Source organism: Dama dama, chromosome 14, assembly GCF_033118175.1.
Source record: "Dama dama isolate Ldn47 chromosome 14, ASM3311817v1, whole genome shotgun sequence".
Classification (NCBI taxonomy): Eukaryota; Metazoa; Chordata; class Mammalia; order Artiodactyla; family Cervidae; genus Dama; species Dama dama.
The window spans coordinates 61,537,118-61,547,100 of record NC_083694.1 but is presented as its reverse complement, the minus strand read 5'-3'; the positions used below and the strand labels follow the sequence as shown (position 1 = coordinate 61,547,100).

The window sequence follows — 9,983 nt, the reverse complement described above, 5'->3', positions numbered from 1 at the left end:
TCTCCTCGGACCTACAGCATTCACTTAATTCCTGCTATTGCCATTGCACTTTTCATTTGTCTTTAGGATTTTGCTCTACTCCTTTGCGTTTCTGATAGAATGGAACGTCTCCCACTTGCCATATTCTTCTAAGAATCCAGCAACCAAAAACATGACAGAAACATTTTTAAAGGCATGTGTTTCAGTATGAGCACAGTTTCCTTGTCTCCCTGCTATACTGTGAGTCAGTCCACTGCGTTGTTCCACACCACTCCCATAGATGTGACATTTACAACCGCACCCAGCCTGACAGTTCACTATACCGTCTCTGGTTTAGATCCACAGCCTGCTGGGGGACCACCTACTCTGTCAAGCTCTCTATGTTTTACTCATGGACCCTCAGACTGTGTAAAAACTTTTGGAGATTGGTTTCCCATTAATTATTTTTTAATAAAGGCACAAAAATAAAAACAGAAGAATCCTCCTATAAAAAGCCTACATTTCTGTCCCATCAGCAATATGGAGCTTTTAATCTTTTCATTTATTGCAAATGCTACTCGCAGCTGCCCCCAAACACATGTTCACTTTTCTTGCCTACTTGTTTGTAGTTAGTTTCCAGCCCTAAGTAGTGGAGCTGGATTCCGTGTTCCATTTATTAGCGTCATCGCAAAAGCCATCACATCTTCCTGAGCTCATTCATCACTCTCCTTCTCTCTCAGCATCATTTTAAATATGCAAGGTCTCATCACCAGTATCGAGGTCTCTGGTCTGCAGAAGGAAGTAAAGGAATACAATTTTAAGACACAGACTGCCTGGGAATCATCCATTCATTTTTCATGTGTCCAGAAATTTTTCACTAAGTTGCTAATATGTGAAGGTCACCATGGAGGTGCTTCAAGGAATGCTGAGATATAAAATAGTGTTTACCGAGTAAGAGGTGGGCGGAGGGAGCAGGAGGTTTGGGTGCTTGAGTTTCACCGGCCGGAGGGGAACTGCGCTCTTGAGGTGTCCAGGGACTGAGCATTTCAGATCTGCTTGGTAAACCTGGTACACCACCATGCTGGCCGCAAGACTTGTGTGTCTCCGAGCACTACCTTCCAGGGTTTTCCACCCAACTTTCACCAAGGCCTCCCCTTGGTGAAGAATTCCATCACGAAGAATCAATGGCTTTTAACACCTAGCAGGGAATATGCCACCAGGACAAGAATTGGGTTTTGACGTGGAAAAACAACCCAAGAACTCAAGGAGGCAGCTTTGGAACCATTGGTGGAAAAAGTATTTAAAATTGATCAGATGGGAAGATGGTTTATTGCTGGAGGGGCTGCAGTTGGTCTTGGAGCTTTGTGCTACTATGGATTGGGAATGTCTAATGAGATCCGAGCTATTGAAAAAGCTGTAATCTGGCCTCAGTATGTGAAGGACAGAATTCATTCCACTTACATGTACTTAGCAGGAAGTATTGGCTTAACAGCTTTGTCTGCCATGGCAGTGAGCAGAATGAACTTCATGATGAGAGGCTCTTGGATAACCATTGGTGCAACCTTTGCAGCCATGATTGGAGCTAGAATGCTGGTACAGTCAATACCGTACGAGCAGAGCCCAGGCCCAAAGCACCTTGCTTGGTTACTCCATTCTGGTGTGATGGGTGCTGTGGTGGCTCCTCTGACGATATTAAGGGGGGCCTCTTCTCGTCAGAGCTGCATGGTACACGGCTGGCATTGTGGGAGGTCTCTCCACCGTGGCCATGTGTGCACCCAGTGAGAAGTTTCTGAACATGGGGGCACCCCTGGGCGTGGGCCTTGGTGTCGTCTTTGTGTCGATGTTTCTTCCACCTACCACTGTGGCTGGTGCCACTCTGGACTCAGTGGCAGTTTATGGTGGATTAGTTCTTTTCAGCATGTTTCTTCTGTATGATACGCAGAAAGTAATCAAACGTGCAGAAGTAGTACCAATGTACGGAGTTCAGAAATATGATCCCATCAATTCGATGCTGGGAATCTACATGGATACATTAAACATATTTATGCGTGTTGCCACTATTCTAGCAACTGGAGGCAACAGGAAGAAGTGAAGTGACTCAGCTTCTGACTTCCTTAATACATCAGATATCTGGCTTGTTTAATAGGGGCAGATACTCATTAAATAGTTTGTACAAGCAGCTTTCGTTGAAGTTTAGAAGATAAGAACTTGTCATCGTGTTTCAAACGTTCCAGTAATGTGATGCTTCAGGTCTGCTTTTCTCCTGGAGAATAAATTCAGTAGTTCTCTTCCAGATTAAAAAAAAAAAAAAATAGTGTTTACCTTCAAGGAATTTACTGGAAAGTTGTGTGGATTAAGAGAGAGAGGAAAGACAAAGGCAGCAGAGGATAGACTCCTTAGTGAGCTGGAGTTTCAAAGGAGCCCAAGATCACTTAAACTGGTGTAGTCAGAGAAGTTCTCCTGGAGGCAGTGACTAGATGGTGGCATTTGACCTGAGCCTTGGAGGATGAACAAGCCCTTGGAAACCAGAGAAGGGAGGCAGAGGAGAAGGAATTTTAAAAGGAGGAAACAGTATCAACAAAACCATAGAAACAAGAGAGCTTAAACTGTGTTTGAGGATGCTACAGTTAGTTCATACTTTGGGACCCACAAAACCGAGGTCACCCCAGTGGCCTGGCCCATACCACAGATTTAAACCTAAGTCAGCCTGCACTTAGGAGAAATTCACTGTCAAGGAAACCTACACCAATCACAACCTTCCAATTCATGTTTAGCCAGCTTCCCTCACCCTAGAAGATGGGAAGTGTGAGCCTTATCAGGAAATCCTGGGCCTCCTAGTCAATCATGCCCTGTTGCCACTTGCCTCTTACACTCGGCAGAACTCACTCTTCCCCCTGAGACCCCCTGGAAGAGAGCTTCCCTGCTTGTGAGGTACTGTCTTCCTCCAGTCTGTGCGTACTTCCCCTTGGATGTAGGGCATCAAATTTGTTGCTTAATTGTTTAGGTTGTGTCGTCTGACAAGGACATCATCAAGACCAGGAGCTCCTTCATTAAAAGCACCCAGGAAACAGAGCAACAGCATGGATTCCCAATTCTCACCCAGAGATTCCGCTAGAATGTTCCTCCCCCTTCTCTCTCTGCAGGACTAGCTCCTTCTTATGCTTCAGCTCTGAGGTTATGTCAGTTTTGAGTTTGAGTATGCTTCAGTGATGTCCGATTCTTTGTGTAGCCCATCAGGCTCCTCTGTCCATGGGGGTTCTCCAGGCAAGAATACCAGAGAGGGTTCCCATGCTCTCCTTCAGGGAATCTATATAACCCAAGGATCAAACCCGTGTCTCTTATGTCTCCTGCATTGGCAGGTGGGTTCTTTACCACTAGCGTCACCTGGGAAGCCCGTGTCAACTCCTCAAAAAAGACCACCACCTCAACAAGCAGGATTCCTTCCTGCCAATGTTCTCTCTCTCAGTGCCTCCTCCTTTAAATCTTAACATGTGCCATGGTGTATAATCATTCTGTCAATATCTTTGCTTACTTGTCTAACAATAGCATCTAAAGTCTCTAATAACAGAGATCACATCTGTTTGCTCAGTGTCTGAAAAACAGTGGGAGCTTAATTAATATTTATTGGTTGAATGCATGAAAAGCCAGGGCTGCATGATGACTTTTATGGGACTTAGATACTTTTGTTTTCATTAACTCCTTCTCCCATTAAAAAAATATTTAAAATTATGTTTTATAAATATGAATATAATCCAAGCTGGATAATATTCATTTTTTATTTTGACTTTAAAAGAGATGAAAACATATGAAAAGTAAAATATTTTATGGATCCCCAAAAGCATGATGGGCCCTAAACACTGTTCTTCCTGTCCCCAGTGGACCAGTGAACGCTGTGAACAGCAAAGCATTTCAAAGAATTATTAGAAAGCAAAGCTAGACAAACAATATGTAGTAAAATTATGGGAGGTCATGTACACCTGACTTTGAATTGTGTAAGTTTGAACTTTATTTAATTTTTAGGTGTGATATTGGGATTTATAATAAGAGATATATATTTGGCCTTTGTCTTGTTTCAGGCACAGAGCTACTGAAACCCTTGGATATTCCTAAGTGCTGAGAGAATAAAGATGTACTTTGGTATGCTAGTGCAGTGAATTTGGAAAGCCTTATGTAACCTAAAGATGGGGGTCTTTTGCCACGGGAGCCAGCCATGTGATTAGAGTACCCCTACCTCAACCTCCAGGTTGGGAGAGGGACTGAAGATTGAGTTCAAGTGGGCAATGATTTAATCAATCATACCTATGCAATGATGCCCCCACAAACACCCAAAAGGACAGAGTTTGGCAAACTTCCAGACATGTGAGCCAGAACACATCCCCATGCCATCACACCCAGTCCAAACTCCATGAGGGTAAATAGAAGCACCTTTGTCTGGGACCTTCCCCTGTGTATCTCTGCATCTGACTGCTGATCCTTTAATATCCTTTGTGATGAACTTTTGATCAAGTGAATCAACTGACTTTCTGAGTCCTGTGGACTGCACATGAAAATTCATCAGACCCAAGGAGGGGGTTGTGGATACTCTGGTTTATAGCCAGCTAGACAGAAACATAGGTAACAACCTGGACTTGCAGTTGATATCCGAAGTAGAGGGACATCTTGCGGAACTGAGCCCCTTAATTTGTGGAATCTGATACCATCTCTGGGTAGAAGTGATTCAAAATCAAGCTGAATTGTCAGATACCCTGCTGGTATCCAAGAATTGCTTGGTGGTATGTGTGGAACACCCAGCATGTTCTGCAAACACTGACACTGGAACTGGTTGCAGAAACTTTTTGTAAGCAATTAAAAATCATGGAATCTAGAAAAATGGTATAGGTGACCTTATTAGGAAAAACAGAAATAGAGCTATAGATGTAGAGAATAAATGTATGGACACCAAGGGGAGGGAAGGGGTGGGATGAATTGGGAGATTGGGATTGACATATATACACCTCTATGTATAAAATAGGAAACTAATGAGAACCTGCTGTAGGGCTCAGGGAAGCCTATTCAGCTCTCCGTGGTGACCCAAATGGGGAGGAAAGCCAAAAGAGGGGATATATGTGTATGTATAGCTGGTTCACTTTGCTATACAGTAGAAACTAACACACATTGTAAAGCAACTATACTCCAATAAAAGTTAATTTTTTAAAAAATCATGGAGAAAGTTTGAGCTCCTATCATACCTACCTATGCAATGATGATACGGTTTCAATTTTCCAGAGCCACTGTAGGAAGAAGCCACAGGATGAGCAAAGAAGGGACACATTAGCTTCCAGAGTGTGGTCCAGATACCACAAGGTGAAAAGGAATCTGGACTGTGGTACGGACAGTGATGAGAGTGCTAGAAGAATAAAAGCAGAGCCCAGAGAATTTGTGAATGTCTCTCACAGATGACTGTCTAAGGATGGCACATCAAAGGCGGTTGCAGTTCTGAGCCAGGCCTGGGAGAACAGTGTCATCAGCAACAGAAACAGTTTCATTTGGAGAAGAGAGACTCGGTGGGGAATATGATGAATTCGATTTGGGATATGTTTTGGAGAAGGGATGCTGGCAGAACTATCAAATGGAATGTTTAGACAGTCAGGCACTTAGAAATGTAGGCCTGGAACTTCAAAATTTTAAGTAATGATCAGCCAACTTTAAGGTTTTTTAAATCATCATTCATTCATCCCTGAAAATGGAAAGTGCCCATTGCCTGCAACACTATTCAAGTATTTGTCTGAATGCAGAGTTCTGGGCCCCACTTTCCACCAATGGGATAGTGGTCTCTGGGGCTTGGGCCCAGAAATCTGCCTTTGGACAAGTTTTCTAAGAGGTTTTAGTCTCCCCGGAGTTTGAGACCCACCAGTCCACTGGGATGATATCAAGTGTGGACAGCATTACTGCCTTGCCTCCATGTCCTTCTTCCTGGAGCAGCTGTGGAAGTATTCCATTATCTAAAAACCCAAGACCTGAGAGGTGGTGATTGTTCGAAGGCATGATGGAGCCCAAGTCAGAGTCATGGAGCCATGTCAGCAAGATCACTCTGAAGAACTCCTGAGTCTTGATCCACCCCTCAACCTTGTAACAATTAAACTTCACGATGTGTTATGATCCATTCCTGACTGCAGTCACCGGAGGGAGCCTCCCACAGACATCAGCTTTCCTAGAAGGAGATGTGTTTGGGGAGCTGGGAGATGCTGTGAATACATCTGTCACCACATCAATCAAGTCTTATCCACAAAACATACATGATTCCTGTTGCCTCCTGGCTGTGATTTATCTGATTCCCTGGCATGTCAGCGTATCAGATGATTCATTTTGAACCTCAGCTTCACTGGATGTGACATTCAAATTGGACTCCTCTGAGAATCCTTACTCCAGAGTAGTCATGGCATGTCTCATATGGGAATCTTGCCATCGTCATAGTGATTACAATACAAAGTAAAAAGCCCTGTTTTTATAAGACTTAATGGTTGGTTGTCAAAAAACTTTCACAGCTATTGCATAGCAAGCCTTCACAATGGGAGTTAAGGAAAACAGGAGTCCCTTCTGCTTTATAGAAAGCAAAACCTCAAGGAGTTTATGTGACATCTCTAAATTCACCTAACAGGTTAGAGGCTATGATGACCAGTGATTCTCTATGCGCTAGCCCAGTCTTGTCCTCAGACCCTACACAGCTTCCAGCCATCATGTCCTCAGGGTAGAAAAGAGGTAGAGAGATGAATCTGAGTCCATCACTTTGAATCTTGAGTCCATCACTCACTAGTTTTATGATCTTGACAAAACCCACCTCAAATGGTGGTGAGATAAGGATAAAGTTTAAACCACAGAACTTATAGGTGCTGCATGTTAACATCCTTGCCATTATTATTAACTACAGGTATTACTGACAGTAAGTGACAGTGGTTCTGACCAAAATGGCTGAGATTCTATCATCTCAGAATATGTCTCCTCTCTTACATATTTTTTTGAGAAAGAAGATAAATTGGTTATTATGTTCTTTTGCTTTGATAAAGTAGAGAAAACTTTTGGAATGTATCCACTAGTTTTCAAGAACTTTAGACTAAATTATTATATGACATTATACTTGACACAGGGAATTGAGATTTCTTTTCCGCAGAGAACTGTATTTAAATTCTACTCTCGTCCCAAATCAAATGAATAAATGACTTAATTTACTCTATTTTGTTTCATTAATTTTTGACCAGAATAAGAAGATGTCACACGCACACACACACACACACACACACACACACACACACAAACCATGGAATATTACTCAGCCATAAAAATGAATGAAATACTACCATTTGCAGCAATGTGGATAGACCCAGAGAATATTATGCTTCGTGAAATAAGTTACACAGTGAAAGACAAATATTACGTGATATCACTTATATGTAGAATCTGAAAAATAATACAAATGAATGCATATACAAAGCAGACTCACAGAGATAGAAAACAAGCTTGTAGTGGTTACTAAAGGGGAGAGGGAAATGGGAGGGGGACAAATTAAGGGTTTGGGATTAACAGATACAAGATATTGCATATAAAATAGACAAGCAACAGGCACAAGGATACCCATTATCTTGTAATAATTTAGAATATAATCTACAAAAATACTGAATCTCTATGGTGTACACCTAAAACTAACACAATATTGTAAATCAGCTATACTTCAGTTAAAAAATTGAAAAATAAATTAAAAATGCCAAAGAAATATGCTGGATCAGATGAGCAGGCGAACTATGATCAGGCATAGGAAAATATATTTGTTGGATGAGTTTCCCAAATATCTACTTGACCTGGTGAATTGGTCCCTGACTAATTTCTCAACCACGTCTAGAAATTTAGAATGAAATATTAAATAAAGGATTAAGTAAACATGGTGACACTTGGGGAACCATTTGCCTTAGAAGATGTGATTATAACTTTCAGTTAATTGCAGTCACAGAGATCTTATGCCTCTTTTCACAATCACTTCCTACTAACAACAATTTAATTCATTGCCACTAGCTTTGCATCTTTCTATACAACACTCACCAAGAACTTAAAAGGCCTTGGGGGAAAATGCAAAGTGAAGGAGAATGAGCTACCTGTCAGGCTAACGCCATGGAGATTCTGAGTGCAAAAAAAACCCCAATAGAGGCAACACCCTAGAGGATAAAGTGTATTAACACAACAACTTGTATCCTCTGTACATCTAATGAGGACAATCCTCCTCCTGCCTGCCACTGCCCTTCCCCCACCACTTCCCTGAAGTGGCTCGTACCCTCCCATCCAGGCAGGACAAGCGAAGCCCAACACAACAGTGCTTTAGGCCATCTGACATGCAAAGAAATGACCCATGAGGAGAATGTAAGTCAGGAAAATAACATGTGGGGGAAAAATATTCCCAGCAGCAGTATTTTCAAGGGAAAAAAAGCTATAAAGAATGAAAAACCATACAAGTGTGTAGAAGGGCCAAAAATACCATGAGGAAACCATGATGGACTGCTACACAGTTAATAAAACAACACACTTACAGGCTACAAACATGTAGAAATGTTTACGTAGAGCAGTGTAAAGTGTAATTTTCCACTTCAACTAACAAAGTAAAAATTAATTTCTGTGTCTATAACTGAATCCTGAACACTGCTGTAAAACCTCTCATCTTAGGTATTAGAATCTTTAAATTTTTTTTTCAAATTAGAGTATAATTGCTTTCCAACGTTGTGCTAGCTTCTGCTGTATAACAGTGTGGATCAGCTATACACACACATATTCCCCTCCCTCTTGAGCCTCCCTCCCACCCCAACCCCTCATCCGACCCTTCAGGTCATCACAGAGCACAGAGCTGAGCACTCCAAGCTCTACGGCAGCTTCCCACTAGCTATCTATTCTACACATGATGGTGTAGAATTTATGAGTTTATCCTATTTCAGCTTAAAAGGACCACATATCCACACTTTCTCTACTAAGTTCATTCTCTCAGTCTTGCAACTTCTATTTACATTTCCTCCACTGGTCTCACACTTTGCAGCTTTCTCACAAGAGAATCCTAGGAGTCGTCTGTGACACTCACTCTGCCTATCCAGTTTTAACTTCCCAAACCCTCTCCTTTCCTGTGTTCCAGCCACCAGGGCCTCTTGGATCCTTGGAATTCGCCAAGTGCTCTCCTGTCTTCAGGTTTTCTCTTATGCACTGCCTGCTTCACACCAGTCAGCTTGACCAAATCTCCTATTTACACCCCTCCATTGTTACCCACCTGCAGGTTTTCCTTCAGAACACCTAGCATACTTTGTAGTTTTTGATGTATTAACATGGATGATTGGCTTACATTGTCCCTCTCACTTAATACAATGTAAGCTCCCTGAGGAATACGACCTGAGTTGTTCACAATCATATAATTGGCCCAGACTGATTGTCTACTATAGCTTGTTGAATGAATGAATGGATGGATGGGTGAAGTGATGTGAATACAAATTTTTTATTCAAGTATAGTTGATGTAAAATATTGTATAAGCTACAGGTGTACAATGTAGTAATTCACGATTTAAAAAAATTATACTCCATCTACACTTATTATAAAATATTGGCTAGATGTGAATATAATTTAAAACTCATCAGGTTTCATTTTTCCACAAAAAACAATATGTAGTGTACAGTACTGAAAATGCCTTGTGCTCATTTGAGTAGTGCCTTCTAGTTTCAAAGCATTTCATATATAATAATAACATTTTAAAATTCTTTAGAATCCTATGAGGTAGAATTATCCCAGCTTCACATTTGAGGAAATGGAGACTCACGGAGATGAAATAATTGGTCCAAGCTGAACTAAGTGGTAGAGAAAGGTCTGGAATCCACACTTGCTTAGATTCAGTGACTTGGACCCTCTGCCCCTGTGGCCTCAAGTATGTTACTGTGTCCGCTGTAAGGTGCATGTGGGAACACTGGAGGCTGGAAGGTGCAGAGGCAATATCCTGATGGGAATGATGGGAGGCGGTAGGGCTACAGTC

General features: G+C 41.8%; 1 pseudogene; it reads left to right on the top strand.

The window, feature by feature from the left end:
- Nucleotides 1-942: 942 nt before the first annotated feature.
- On the top strand, nucleotides 943-2,246 carry LOC133069663 (growth hormone-inducible transmembrane protein-like; annotated as a pseudogene).
- Nucleotides 2,247-9,983: the final 7,737 nt, after the last annotated feature.